We start from the raw sequence: 16,085 nt of genomic DNA, 5'->3' as shown, positions 1-16,085 counted from the left end.
ATATGCCCACTGGGATGGGATAGGAAGCAAGTGTATCAAGGCAGTTGAAACACCACTCAATTTGCAGCTAGTTTGTAGTATGTGGAGTTATTATTTATACCCTATAGTCATTCACAAACTAGAAAAAAATGCAGCTGTAAAATTATTACACCAACTTTCATCATTCTTTAATGCTTCAAATAAAAATGTCTGCAACAGGTAGGAAAATAATTGAGTGTCCTCCCTGGACGAAGTTTCATCCTAAATGCTAACCTTAGTAATATTACTGATACACAGTCAGCTAAACCCCAGTTCCCATCTGTGGTTGTACATTTCAAATGTTCTTTATGCTGAATACTCTATGGCCAAGAAATCAGTCCTGCTGAAAAGATCTAAATAGAAAAGCATCTGCATATGTCAGCACAAGGCAGAAGAGACTGAATTTGAAAAAAATGTAATGCAACCTGAACAGCCCTTTGAGTCTTTGGAGAAATCATAGTGTGACGTTGCATTCTATATGATTTTATGAAAATATGCTAATAAGTGTGAATATAATGTAACTGGAATATGCTTTATGCAAAAGGTCTCTTGTAAAGTATCATTACAAAGCTTATAATCCACTGAGTGTGGTCGTCCAATTTGTATAAATGTATCATTCTTGTATCTGAAACTAGAAATATGAAATATAACTCTGAGGTCCTATTGTAATTATGCAAAGTGTGAGGCATTAATGGTGGCTTGGAATCTTGATGGCTCCCATTAACCAGGACAATTGACTGTAAATGGCTCTGTTTACTTGTAAGTCTACCTGTGTGCTGGCAAGTGGGTAATGAAGTCTTACAGTGACATGTGATCATGGCACCTGAATTGGAATCCATATTTAACCTGGTGCTTTTCTATTTTGAAGGAGGGGTGGGAACCCAGAGGGACAAAGGATTCCCAACTTGTGCAAAAGATATACAAGAGGGTGGAACAGAACAAAGGGGGGTGCAGTCATGAGAAATCCCCTAGCTACCACCTGAGCTGGAACAAGGACTGTACCAGGGAAAGGATTGGGCCTAGACTAGAAGGAGGCTAGTCTGTCAAAGAAGCTCATTGGAACACCTCTGAGAGTGAGATTTATTTGCATTTAGCTTCCTACTGTATTAGGTTTAGACTTAACCCAGAGTAAGTATTAATACCTGGGGGGGGGGTGTGCAGCTGTGCATATCTCTCTATCAGTGTTATAGAGGGCAAACAATTTATGAGTTTACCCTGTATAAGCTTTATACAAAGTAAAACAGATTTATTTGGGATTTGAACCCCACTGGGAGCTGGGTATCGGCGTGCTGGAGACAGGAGCACTTCTTAAGCTGTTTTCAGTTAAGCCTGCAGCTTGTGGGGGACGTGGTTCAGACCCGGATCTGTGTTTGCAGCAGGCAAGCGTGTCTGGCTCAAACAAGGAAAGGTACTGAAGTCCCAAGCTGGCAAGGAAAATGGGCTCAGAGGTAGTCCCAGCACATCAGGTGGCAGTCCCAAAGGATCCCACAGCTCCCAACTAAAACCTCTCCAGCGCATCATCAAGGATCTACAACCTATCCTGAAGGATGATCCTTCACTCTCATAGACCCTGGGGGCAGGCCAGTCCTCGCTTACAGACAGCCCCCAACCTGAAGCAAATACTCACCAGCAACTACACACCACACAACAAAAACACTAACCCAGGGACCTATCTATCCTTGCAACAAAGCCTGTTGCCAACTCTGTCCATATATCTATTCAGGGGACACCATCATAGGACCTAATCACATCAGCCACGCTGTCAGAGGCTCGTTCACCTGCACATCTACCAATGTGGTATATGCCATCATGTGCCAGCATTGCCCCTCTGCCATGTACATTGGCCAAATCAGACAGTCTCTAGGCAAAAGAATGAATGGACACAAATCTGACATTAGGAATCATAACATTCAAAAGCCAGTAGGAGAACACTTCAACCTCTCTGGTCACTCAATAACAGACCTAAAAGTGGCAATTCTCAACCAAAAAACTTCAAAAACAGACTCCAACATGAAACTGCAGAACTGGAATTAATTTGCAAACTGGATACTGTCAGATTATGCCTGAATAAACGCTGGGAGTGGCTGGGTCATTACAAAACCTAAACCTAATTCCCCCAATACTAATTTCCCCCTACTGTTATTCACACCTTCTTGTCAACTATCTGAAATGGGCCACTTTCATTACTTCAGAAGTTATTTTTCCTCCCTTCGTATCCTGCTGTTAACTGAATTGTCTCATTAGACTGACCTCACACTTGGTAAGGCAACTCACAACTTTTCATGTGCTGTGTATTTATATCTGTGATCCAACCCGTCACACATAGTATAACCAAGTTGAGTTTACCAGCACTGAATATCATAGAAACTCTACATTTACACTCTGTGATCTCACAACACTGTCATAGGAGTGCACTAACTCACACTGTCTCTAGACATTTATGCAATGCTCATTATGCTGGTATCTGAAGCTCCTGGAATACAGAAAAAATGTACTGGTGACTTTACCAGGGTTGCAAGAGTGAGAAAGAAAATAAAGGCCTGGGGAATTTAATTGGTTTACATTAGTAAATAGAAAGTTTGAAAGAAATATGCAAGGTGGACTGCAACACTTATATATGATCAATCTACTTATTAGCTATTCCAGCATAAGAGCACTGGATTTCCTGTTTAAATCTGCATTATAGCCTTTTCAGACTCTTTAGGCCAGGTCTTTACACTTAAAACGCTGCATCAGTGCAGCTGTAGCACTTAAGGGAAGATGCTCCTACACCAACAGGAGAGCTTCTCCTGTCCACGTAGTTAATCCACTTCCATGAGAGGCAGTAGCTATGTCAACGGGAGAATCTCTTCTACCAACATAATGCTGTCCACACCAGAGGTTAGGTTGGTATAACTATGTCACTTGGGGTAGGGGTGGACTTTTCACACCCCTGAGCAACATAGTTATAGTGCTATAAGTCTGTAGTGTATATCTGGTCTTAGTGAGTGGGAGATGCTAAAATTTTATATTTACAGGCAAAGAGTTAGACTAGTCAATTGGAAAACAACAAAAAGCAACTTCCAGCAAAATCACCTTTATTTGCTAAAATTGAAGTCATTTGTCTGTGTTTACAGGGTCCACGGAGGCAGGTATAGTTCAGCGTACTTTTTCCCACCGACTTCAGTCCATTGTGATATAGCATAGATCCAGCAGATGGGATGAAATGCTATGAAACTAGTGCAGAAGCTAGAGATATGCCAGAAATTTGGCAATGCTGACAAATGGCTGGAAATGATTGTTTTGTGGAGCTTGGGGGGCAGGCAGGTTGTCAGGATTCACAAAAAACAAAAACATAGTTTTGGCTTCACATTGGTGAAGGATACCTATTCCAATTGGAAATAATATGCAAAGGTCATGTTTTTAAGGTCCAGGTCTTAAAAAAGAAAAGAAAAGAAAAGATATTCTTTTGGCCTAGAAACTCCAGGTCTTATTTTGCCCTTTCCTGTAACAAGGGGAGAGGGTACTAGAATGCCAGCCAGAAAACATCAGATTCTCCAAAGAAACAGTGGAAGTTTTGCTTTCTTTGCACACCAGCCTGAAAAGGCTGGCCTTGTCCTGTTTTCCCCCCTGAGTGCAGGTAATTGTAAGCACCAAGTATCTCCATTCTCATGAGATAAGTTCCCATGGCCCCTTTTCCATTCCAAACCCCTCAGAAAACTGAAGAACCATGGATACCATCCTTAGACCTAGATACTGTCCAGAATAATAATCTTACAAACAACACACACACACACACACACACAAACAAACAGGCAATATAATAAAATGCAGTACTTGTTAACACTTTAAGAAGTGTTTTTAGTATCCCCATATCCTTCACGCCAGTATAAATGAGAATGAAACCTAAAAGAAAAAATATTGGGGCTGATTCTGCATGTAGCTAATGAGCACCTCCTGCAAGATACTCAGGACCTTCAACTCTGAGATCACTGTGCGTGAATTGAGCAGCTTCTGACAACACTCAATACCGTGCAATAATGGGCCCTATATCTGAAGGTTTTTGGTTTTTAAAAAAAAATCTAAATGAGGTAAAATCTTTCTGTAAGAAAAATGAAGTTATAGCCACTTACCAGTAAATACGACACTGCAATAGACTGGGTATTTTTTTGCTTTGGATTGGGAAATAGCCCAGGATTTTGATTCATATAATTAAGGAGATTGGGCAAAAATCTCTGCAATGCAACCTGAGTACCATATTCAGTCATTTCACACAGTCATTTGACAGAGCAAGGACAAGGTTGTTGTTAGACTTGGCTCATGTTTCAGTTTACTTCATGGCCAGAAAAATACAGATGATCGATAATGAAGGGAAAAATACCCACAACCAACCAAAACACACTTCTTGCAGCATTTACAATTTATATTTAAAATGTTATTACTTATTAGCATAAATGTCAAGTTTTGTGAATAACAAAATAAAGAATATTAAGAACAATCAATTGTTCTTCCTTGAATGAATGCTTCAAAATATTTTATTGGGTATTGCTGTTAATGATGCTTAGCAACTTCAGATAATGAAAATCAGGACAGTTACAGCTGAAATATGCACGTCTTTAAATGCCTCTTTTATCCTAGGGGATGCGGATGTCCAGAATTGTCACTGGCCTTGTGTTACTGCTCTCTTTTTCATATCAAAGTAAAAAATGAGATGTTGTCTTCTGGGGTCATAGAAATCAATCAGTAAGGAAGCAGTTTAAAAAACTGTAATAAATTAGTATTGGTAGAGGCAGCTACTATACCTAGGGAACATCTTTTCCTTATATTTCTACTGCCATTAATAAGAGCTTTGATTCATATATTCATCAACAAAAGTTCTGGCAAGTATAGCAAAACAGGCATCCAACAATAGAAACAAACTATAGGAATGGAACTATCTTTTTATTGGATTATTCATATCTCTGTTAAGTTCCCTCTAAAGTAATTAAAGAGTGATGCAATCATCTAGAGGATAAATCATTCCTGCAAAACTTATTTGCAAGATGAATATATGAAAGCAGAAGGGGAAAGGAGGGGAAAATGCTATGTGACTAGATAAATTGTTTCAAGTATTTATTTATTTTCTATTATGCATTAGGTATTAAAAAGGATTATGGAAATTAGATAGGATTGAGATGAGTGTTCTCTTCTTGTGGCAAATGACTTTCAGGACAGCAGTTAATTGAACTGTTTATCACAACAGAAGGTCGCAGGCATCACCACCAGAAGACTTCAGAACAAAGTGCAGCTAGCAATTCATGCTAAAAATAAATTCAGTTCTTCACCTTCATTTATGTTTATTATAAATTTTAATGTTGTTAATTTAACAAGATAAATCCTGATCATGATCATAACCACGCAGCTGAAATCATCAGCTCATCTGCTGCTATGGCTACATTTCTTAGTTACCGATTTTATTATTCAGTATTGCACTGGAGAGGAAGATCATTAAGGGTTTTATCTGGGGGTGGGTGGGGAAGAATATATATTATGATCAGGTTATATTGCCCTGGACATCTTTATAATGATTAACAATTTCCACAGGATTCATTTTAGCTGTTCACACATTGTACTCATGCCAGGTGTCCAATTAATAGACCCAGTGACAAAAATCCTGTTTGTACACGGGACAGATACAACAGCCACAGTAGCAGGGTTCCCCCATCACTCAACCAGTGCATTACACCTCTGATCCAAAAAAAACCACCCCCAGGGGTGAGAGTATAAATCAGTCTTCATGCCCACCCAATCCGTGGCTTCTCTGTTGAAGCTTCCAACAAGGTTGCCAATTAGTGTCAGATGAACTGAGCTGATGGGATTTTTGTGATGTGGGTACCCATCAGCTGGGAACTGTGCTGAAAATTAAATCCATTTTACATCCAAACAGAACAGTTTAAGCCTTTTACTGCGTTAATCATTCTAAATCAAATCAGATATAAAAAACCATGAAATATTTTAAAAGATGAAAGATGCTTTACTTTGATTGTTCATGTTCTTGGGTTCATTGTCAGAGTTCCAGTGTGGGTGACCGTCCATACAAAGTGTACCTTCTTATCACCTGTTTAATGTGCTGTCAATATTGAGATCATCTAGGCAAACAATCTGCAAGAAAAGCAACCCACCAGGGATTGGAAATAATTAACTTGGAGCTTTGCATTTCCCTCATCTCTTAATAGCAGTACAGTTCAGGTAGCTTGCACCAATGAACATGTCTATTGGAGTGTTCCCTCAGCTGATGAATAGTATCATCAGAGGTCATTAGCAGGTCAGTCTTTGTAAGGGGGTGGGTTGGAAGTGCCTAGCATACAATTGAAAGTTCTCTGCTGAGTAATCTTTCATAAGAAAAACTATGTCAATGGATGTAAAAAAGGTTGGGTAGCTATTATCATAACATTGATGTACTTTCAATCATGTCAAGCTACAGGAACAACTTGAGATCTTTAATGCCAGATTTTCAAAGAGGTCTCAACTTTCCTTATGGATTCACATTGCAATTTTGTATGTTAATTAATGTTTCATTCAGAGAGTTTACGTGCTCAAAAGCCTATGGCCCAAACTTACTGTACTGAAGTTAGTTAATCTGTTGTACTGTCTATGATTCGGTACTTTCTACTGGGAGTGATATTGAATTTAGGTTATCTTTGGAGGTCATTATACTGTTAGCTTTTCATTAAGCCACACATTCAATAATGCTAATTTTCAGAACATATAAACTTCATTCAGCTACAGTATGCTTGCTGTTCGCATACCCATTTCAGAGACACCACTTATTTAGCCATAGTGGGCTCTGTTGAGCTGTGCTAAGAGAAAAGGTTTTTGGGGAAAAAGAGAAGTAAGGAAGGAGGTGAAACAGGGCAATCAGGAGGATGTGGAAGGCAGGAAAAATGACTGTTCCATTCTGGAAGGTGAAAACCTATATCCTGTTGTGTTCTGTTACTAAATTTTGATATGGATCAATGGCCAGCAAGGCAAATTGCCCAGTTTTAATGTCAAATGTGGGGAAACACGTACATCCCTCTGCCTGAGACTGTGAGCCTGATGGCTCCAGAACGCCTTCAACTGCTTTCACTTCTCAGCAAGTATTGAGCCAAGGGAGAATTCATTTTAAAATGTGTAATAACAGAATTCATTTAGATTCTGATGAATATTTTATTTTTAATCTCATCAATAAATTAAGAATGAATGTTGTTTTTATTAGTTAAAACATGAGATTTATGGAAAGTAAAACTATGTTGTACACTCTGTGAGGGCTATGAGGAAGAACTGTGATGCCTCTGTCTCTCACCAGCAACTCCCTTAAAAATGTTAAGGTTCAGTTTAGTTGGAGATCTGGGTTGAAAGTCAGGCCCTTTCTTATCCTACCCAATTCAGTTTGCCCATCCCCACAGCAGAGTGCTAGGGGCCTTCGGTGAGGTGCCGAACACCCTGAACACTCACTGAAGTAAACTCACACCTTGCAAGATTGGTTTTCTAGTGATAAAATGAGAACAATAGGTTCTGAGGTTAATGTTCCAGAAACCCCAGTCATTTTAAGTTAATGCCCACCACCTTACCATCCTGAGAGTCCTCCACCAGGTGATCCTTCACAGGCCCTGTTGACTTAGTTCAGATTCCTGTTATCTTTCCCCGGTTAACATATTACCATCTGGCAGCTCTGTGCCTCAGATTGAGCTACCATCATTATCAGTAGTCTGCGAGCCTCCTGTGGCTGCAGAACCTGCAAAAATGCCAGCAGCATTTCCACTCTATTCTGAAGATGTCAGGGGAACTGTAGTGACCTGATTTTTCGGTGCCTCATTGAAATGAGGAGCATGCGGAAAACAGTTGGTAGATTCAAACAGAAGTTTGATTGTGCTTGTACCAGTGCCATGACAGAGTGGCATTGCTAGTGCTCTGACTGTAGGGGATTACCACAGGAGACTTCCCTAGTCATCTGTGGACCTAAAACCTAGAGTGGCACAATCTCTCTCTCAACAGCCACAATATCTTTCAACTCGCTGAGACCGCAACAGCCTCCACAAGAACTCTTGTAACAGAATCCCATTGCCTTTTGTCACCATGGCTGGCTGGAGAGGACATTGTCAGCCAGCCTCAGAGCCACCCACAAATAGGCCAGGAAAAAGGGATGGCCCTCTACCCCTTCCCCACTATGAACCCACTTTAATTGAACACAAAGTAATGTTTCTGCTTTGCACTTTCTGTCCCACATTGCTATATTTATTTCCATATTGAATTGTTTGTATTGATTTTGTGTAATGTTTTGTCTAATAATTTTTCTTGTAAGCCCCATGTAATATTATTTCTGACTTTCACTGTTTTCCCTAGTATCCAGTTCCAGGGCATTTATTCCATTGATAAATATTTTGCACCTCACCTCAGAAGTTCTTCTTAGTGAGCCTCTACATCAGCCACTTGCGGATAGATCTTGTGTCCATTCCCTTTTGCTGCTCCACACTTGCGCCCCCTTTGAGCATGTTCATCCTTTGGTGTGCAAACACTATATGCACATATCTTTTTAGGCGAAAGATGTGAGGATTTCCCCTGTGCTAATTTTTAAAATGTTTGCCCTGTATGCAATGCAGTTTGCTTTTGTAATCAAGTCTTGTGGACAAACAGTTTTGAATAGGTTAATCTTTAATGTCAGAAGAAGACTGTTGATCTGGGCTAGCTTTAGCATCCAATAATTAGAAACAGAAGGTAAGAGCTGTGATTTGAAACAGACTCCATTAGAACTAATGTACTGAGTCTCCCTTCTGAGCTTAATGAATTTAGGTTATATGATAGTTTGATTTATTTCTGCAATGCAAAACTGCTTTGTTTTGACCATCGTTGTGGTCTCTTTTCAGTCAGCATGAAAGCAGGGGGCCAAATTCTGATCTCAGTTTTACTGGTGTCCACAACTCTTCAGGATTTATACCAGTATAATGGAAAGCAGAATTGGGCCCAAAAATATGTGCAAAGCAATGTCATCAAAGCAGCCCTTTTTGATTTCCTACTAACATAAATCCAAATGAAATAATTTCTGGTTGCTAAATTGATTTTAATTGGAGTCAGTTTTATGTTTTGCTGCAGGGCTAATAAAAGCCAATTTTCATGTTACACCCAGAAGAAGAAAAAAAAATCAGTGCTCCGTGTAGACATAACTTCTGTGAAAATGGAGTTTGTTAGCTTATGATAACTCAGCACCAGGGGCGGCTCTATGTTTTTTGCCGCCCCAAGCACGGCAGTCAGATGGCTTTCGGCAGCATCCCTGTGGGTGGTCCACTGATCATGCGGATTCGGCGGCATTTCTGCAGGTGATCTGCTGGTCCAGTGCCTTCAGCATACCTGTCACCGAATTGCCCCTGAAGCTGCAGGACTGGCGGACCTCCCGCAGGCATGCTGCCGAAGGCTGTCTGACTGCCACCCTCACAGTGACTGGCAGTGACCCCCTGTGGTTTGCCACCCCAGGCACGCGCTTGCTGCGTTGGTGCCTGGAGCCACCCCTGCTCAGCACACAATGGAATGTTATCCCAAGAAATTGAGACATGCACACCATTTGGGGTGGCTCTGCTTCTGTTGCAAGCATCCTTAAGGAATTGGACCTATATATGTGAGCACAATTTATTTGTATTAGAAATACTTTTGAAGAATGTGTTTAGCTTTGGAAATTCACCAGATTGCACCAATCAGCATGCCCTATTTAAAGAAATTCCCTGGGATTCACAATGCATGTATTTGCATGGATTTTATCCCTATTCTGCAAAATACTAACACTGAGGGTGTATTTTACTCATACGAAGAACTTTTTTTAAATGACACCCTGAAAAAACCCATCCCCAAACCCGAAAGCTATAAAACATAGAATAAAAGGAACAACCTGGCAGAGAACATCACTTCATGAATGAACATTTTTAAAAAAAGCTGTTTTGGAAGCTAGAAATCTAAATTAAAACTGATCTTGGGTGTCTTAATTTACACAGCTGGCCCCTAGGCAACAGATAATCCAAAAAATGACACCACAGTTAATAGCATTACATGGGTAATGTTTTTTAAAAGATTAGTTGCTCTTGAATAATTTATCCATTATATCAGGCAAAAATTGGTCATCAGTAAGGGGCAAGCAAGGCTTCCTATCCACTCATATCCTTGTATTCATTCTTACGAGTTACATTTACTACAGTTACTGAAAAAGAAATTGCATCTCCAGTTCCTTTGAAGAACATTTGCAGGATCCCATGGTACAGAGGTTGCCCTGAAAACTTCCCAAATGTACTTTACATAACAAGATTACATTGCCTCGATATCTTCAGTATTCCCTGCCCTTCCCAATAAATTACAATCCACATTTAAGTATTACATTAAAGGGATACAACAGGTGGCAACTGGCACTCTGTCTGCCCACAAACCCCGTTGCCAACTCTGTCCGCATAGCTATTCAAGGGACACCATCACAGGACCCAACCACATCAGCCACACCATCAGGGGCTCATTCACTTGCACATCTACCAATGTGATATATGCATCATTTACTAGCAATGCTCCTCTGCCATGTACATTGGCCATACCGGACAGTCTTTACGCCAAAGAATAAATGGACACAAATCAGACATCAAAAATTGTAACATTCAAAAACCAATAGGAGAGCACTTCAGTCTCCCTGGACACTCAAGAACAGACTTAAAAGTCACCATTCTTCAACAAAAACACTTCAAAACAGACTTCAACGAGAAGCTGAAGAACTGGAATTAATTTGCAAACGTGACACCATCAAATTAGGCCTGAATAAAGATTGGGAGTGGCTGGTCACTACAAAAAATAATTTACCCTCTGTTGATACTCACCCCTTCTTGTCAACTGTTGGGAATGGGCCACATCCACCCTAATTGAACTGGCTTCGTTAACACTGATCCCCCCACTTGGTAAGGCAACTCCCATCTTTTCATGTGCTGTTTATTTATACCTGCCTATTGTATTTTCCACTCCATGCATCTGATGAAGCGGGTTTTAGCCCACAAAAGCTTATGCCCAAATAAATTGTTAGTCTTTAAGGTGCCACAAGGACTCCTCATTGTCTTTGCCCACTGATAGTGGTGCTAAAGGAAATATTCATCTCTGTGAGGGCAGGCAACATCATGATGATGTGGAAAGGCCAAGGCCAACATTAGATCTCTGTACAGGGTGGAACACACACATTTGCCCAGTGCCTTGGTCCATCTTTATTCTGACAAGACTCACCCACTTTCTGAGGTACATCAGCAAGCTCCTGATGGAAGGTTACAATCACTTCATCTGTATTCTACACAGACATTCTGTTGCCAGCACCCAGGAGCTTGGGTTCTGCAGAAGCCAGGTACTGAATCTGGTCCCACATTTGTAAGTTCAGGTGAGTGAATAGTGGGCAAAAATGTTTGCAAATATCTTTCCAATTCTGATTCATACTTTGATTTGTCAGAAAGATGATCTGTCTTGCTAAGTCGTTTTAAAGCTCCCCATCCCAGTGGTACCTGAGAATTTTCCACAAGAAGTAAACACAAAATGTGATGTCTGTCTCATTGTCTTGAGGGTGAAGGGACAATGAAGGATCCAAAGAGCTGTCATAGAGAGATAGTGGATGCCTATAAATACAATAATGAAACAAATAGAGTAGATGGCCAGATAATGAACTGGGATTTTTCTGTTCCCATTATAGGCCTTGTTATTTTTATCTGGCAAGAATATTTATTTATATATAATGGAAATTATTGCTAACATACTGATGGTTTTATAACAAAACAGAATTATCACTGTACCTATACTTCTTGTTCCTTTAAGATTTAAGTATGGGTGAAATTAGGGATTTGTTGCATGACTCATTAATTTAATCTGTTAATATCCTTGAAGTACATCAATCTCTACTGAGTATAGTATCAGTAGAACAGGACATCCAGAATGCATCATTCCAATATTGAAGCACTTTTCATTCAGTCCTGTTGACCTTCCAGTGGTGAGGTTAGAAGAGCTGAAAAATGAACCCTTCAGTGATACAACTGACTATCATTGCAATTTAATTGTTTCTGATGTTGGAGTAATTAGTTTTAAGGTCTTACCTTGTCAATGCTTGCACTGGTTTTGGTGGTACCAACAAATAGAATACTTTATCAGCTCTGACAGTTGTGCCTGGAAGCAAGGATTTAAAATAAACGTAATTATAGGAAAGAAATATCTTGACTACTTAAGAAATGGCTTTATTTCTTGACCTCTAAATAAGAAGAGAGATTCCAGATCTGTGATTTGACAATTCCAAGTGTATTTTTCATTTTCATAATCAGTGTCTAATTCACGCATTTAAGATATAATTGAAACAACAAACAAATTGTCAAGGTTCATTATGGGTAAAAATTGAACATCAGATCCGGGTCAATGGCCAATTGGAGGATGTCTTTTTTCAGAAGAAGTAATACAGTGCACATCTACACACTTTTTTTTAAGCTACAAAAGTTTTATTAGGCATAACTGCTCTATACTCTGGATTTTTATATTGGAGAACTCCTCAGGCATAGATTGATCATGCTAGTTATCAGTAACAAATGTGACAGTAAATGCTACATTATATTCAACTTGTAATAGTTGCTTCACTTTTATAGGAAACCTGGAATTAAAAAAATGCAATGAGATGCTTTCTGTTAAATACACTCCAGACTGGGGCACTATTCAGTTTTCTATTTTGTGTGTTCTCACACCATAGACAAAATTCTAGCTGAAAATTTGTAGCTAGTTCCAACTAGTCCCGATCAGTAGCTGAGGCCATAGCTACCCTCCAGGAACCACAGCAGCATAATTATGGCACTGTAGCTATGCTGGCATAACCCCACATTGTAGATGGAGCCTACAATGACAGAAGGATTTTTTCCCTCCAGTCACTGTAGGAACACCACATCCTCAAAGTGACAGTAACTAGGGGGACAGAAGCATACCCCTAGCAGCAGCTACACAGTTATGGCACTCAGTGGTGCACAACCTAAATTTTAAGTCTAGACAGGCCTTAGGGCCAAGATTTTCAAAAATAGGAGCCTAAAGGTCAGAATCCTAAATCCAGGCACCTGAATAGGTTGCTTGAATTGCCAGAGTGCTGATCACCCAGCACAGCCTATCCAAATCAAATTTAAGCTCCTGTTTTTCAACAGTTTGATCTAGGATTTGGAACAGTGCAACTAATCTAATAGTCTGATTTTTTGGGGGGCTACTGGTCCTCAAACAAAGCATGAAAGGTCAATAGGTCAAGAAGTCCAAAACCCTACCATAACAACAACAACCCAAAAACACTATTTCACACACAAGTATACCCCTGGGGAAAGAGAGGAGAGAAAGAGAACCACACGTGACAGATGTTACTCATGTCACTAAGTGCACTGCTAGAAGGTGCTCAGGGGATAAGACAGCATAAAAGAGCCTATATACACAAGAAATAGAAACCAGTAGAGACCAGATGAAGGCTTTTAATGAAGTGGATCGGCATTTCCAAGGAGACATACATATACTGTTGCTCCTCGGCAAGTTGACTGCTGGTGCTTAGATACCAAGGTGTCAGTGCTTTAGAAGTGCCTAGAATAGTTTGGAATGTTTTTAAGGATTAAAAACTTTAAAAAGTCTTCTCTGGATACAAGTCTCACCATTAGGATTAACCATTCCCATAACACTTTCCCTCTTCAGCTAATTTGGGCTGTTGGCTGAAGACATTGTCCCACTCACCAGTCAAAAGGCCAATGACTCAAGTTTTCAGTGCAGGCTGTCAGCTTGCAAATAAAGTCCTTCAACTGTCCATTGAGCATCCACCATCATTACTGCAAAAAGGCTGCTTGAGCATCTTCTGCTACCACTAGTAAAGAGTTTGCAGAGAGCAAGAGAGAGAGAGGAGTGATAGAGAGAGACTATTTTAAAATTAGTGCAAACCCTAAACAAAGCAACATAAGAGAGGAACTGTGTATTCACTTCACAATTCCCGAGAACTTTTTTGAGTTGACATAAACTCCAGTTTCTCCAGCACCTTAGAGAAATTGTAAGTTTCTAAGGGACATTATCACCTTTGACATAAAGCCCCCTAAATTTGCCAAAATATTAATTATAACAGAATGTCTATTCACTGTATCCTAAATTGCTATTGCATTATTTCATCTGAACTCCAAAGAAATACAAGTCCAAAATCACTACCTGTCAATAGCCAAGGATACAACCTCAAACAGCCTGGGTCAGTTCTTGGTCCAGGCAGTGGGCTTAAATTAAATTTTAAAAAAGGGGGCAGAATCTTTAAACATAACAGCAGTGAGTCCAAAAGAAAACCCTTGGTCTTTCATCCCCAGCTTGCTCCCTTGTACTCTAGGAGGTTCAAGTAGCTCAGAGGTGGCCTATTGCTAGCACCTCTGGCAGAGAAGTGTTGGTCCCTTGAACCCCCAAACTCTTTTACCCAGTTGCTTTCTATTTTTCTCTCTTTATACTTTGGCTCAGCATCATTAGCTGCACCAGCTGAGGCATGTCGCTCAACAATTGACATTTCTCACAGCTGAGCCACGATAGGCCTAGTATTGCTGTCTGCAAACAGGGAGAATTCTCCACCCTGCCTGCTATGTTTTTGTGGGGCTTTGTAGACCCATTACACAACCCTAAAATATTCTCTGTGGGTTCAAAATTATGAGTATGCATTTACTTCCTTCCCCCTTGCAAATGGAGGAAAATTATTAAAAGACTCCCTGGAGCCTGATCTCTTTGTCTTGTTTTATCTTTGATCTTGTTTGTCCTCCTACACACAAAAGTGGCACAAACTAATGTCCTGCACAAGGCAATTCCAGTGTCAGGCCCAAATTTATATTCACTCCAACCCAGACATTATTTTTATGAATCTGGATTCGAAAGCTATGTAAAAGTGATAGTACATATCCATCCATTGTGATCACGTTCCAAAATGCAGTCTTGCTCCTGCAAACACTCACACATTCCTGGCTGGGATGATTTAGTTGGTGTTGGTCTGGCTTTGAGCGGGGAGTTGGACTAGATGACCTCCTGAGGTCTCTTCCAACCTTAATATTCTATGATTCTATGTGAGTAAATTTACGGATATTAGTATTTTTTAAAAAGGAATAAACAGTATTTGTTTCTGTTTCTTTTACTGGATGAATGTTGTATTAATTTTTCACAACAAACAACATTCTTTACAATTTTTTTTTAAAGATTTAGTAAGAAATGTGAATGGTAAGCAAGCAAGATATGTGGGATATGTCATGAACCAAGACATATTTCCTGTAATATATTTATCGGCTTCTCTAAATGTTATTTCAGATTTATAAGTGTTCAGTGTATCACCAGCAGGGGCGGCTCTAGCGATTTCGCCGCCCCAAGCACGGCGGCACGCCACAGGGGGCGCTCTGCTGGTCGCCAGTCCCGCGGCTCCAGTGGACCTCCTGCAGGCACGCCTGCAGATGCTCCACCAAAGCCGTGTGGGACCAGCGGACCCTCCACAGGCACGCCTGCGGGATGACTGCCGGAGCCACCAGCCACCCTGCTGGCGACCGGCAGAGCGCCCCCCTCGACATGCCACCCCAAGCACGCGCTTGGCGTACTGGGGTCTGGAGCCGCCCCTGATCACCAGCGGACAAAACAGGCATGTGCCTTACCTCCCCCACATTCTTTGATAGCAACTAAACTTTTTGCTGTAGTTATAAATTAATATATGTATCTCTATAGGTGATGAGCAACATGCTCATGAAAACTGAGGAGATGTGAGGTATGATGAGAATATGAAAGATTTTCATCACTGCACTGCAAAAAAAGATGATGCACTGAAGAATTCATTGCTCTTGCCATCCCAGTCTTTTAGTTCCCCTCACCAGATTGTAGCAGGACAATTTTGGGATCCCACGTGTTCTGCAGTTAGATTTACAGCCAGGCAGTCTGCTCCTCTCTCTTCATTATCTTCTTCCACACTGAAATGAGGTAAATAACATTTTCCCAAGATCATGTTAGTACTTTAAGAAAAAGATCCCCAGATATAGCAGTCTGACTCAGGTATATGAAGGATACACATTTAAAAAATACAG

At 40.4% G+C, this 16,085-nt stretch overlaps 1 long non-coding RNA gene across 3 annotated transcripts in view; it reads right to left on the bottom strand.

Annotated features, from left to right (window-relative positions):
• Window positions 1-5,870: 5,870 nt before the first annotated feature.
• The window catches only part of LOC120408380, a 31,626-nt gene continuing 21,411 nt past the window's right edge, over window positions 5,871-16,085 (bottom strand). For 2 of the 3 annotated variants that reach the window (XR_005600656.1, XR_005600657.1), the window contains exons 3-7: window positions 15,876-15,971; window positions 13,747-13,873; window positions 12,105-12,174; window positions 11,254-11,633; window positions 5,871-6,138 (exon numbers count right to left, since the gene is read on the bottom strand). This is a non-coding gene — a long non-coding RNA (uncharacterized LOC120408380). Of the gene's footprint in view, window positions 6,139-11,253; window positions 11,634-12,104; window positions 12,175-13,667; window positions 13,874-15,875; window positions 15,972-16,085 lie in introns of all 3 variants that reach the window. The other variant, XR_005600658.1, reaches the window with a different exon arrangement.

The sequence above is a fragment of the Mauremys reevesii genome, linkage group 6, assembly GCF_016161935.1.
Source record: "Mauremys reevesii isolate NIE-2019 linkage group 6, ASM1616193v1, whole genome shotgun sequence".
NCBI classification, from domain to species: Eukaryota; Metazoa; Chordata; order Testudines; family Geoemydidae; genus Mauremys; species Mauremys reevesii.
Note: the sequence above shows the minus strand (reverse complement) of the source record. Positions and strands in the feature narration are given on the sequence as shown.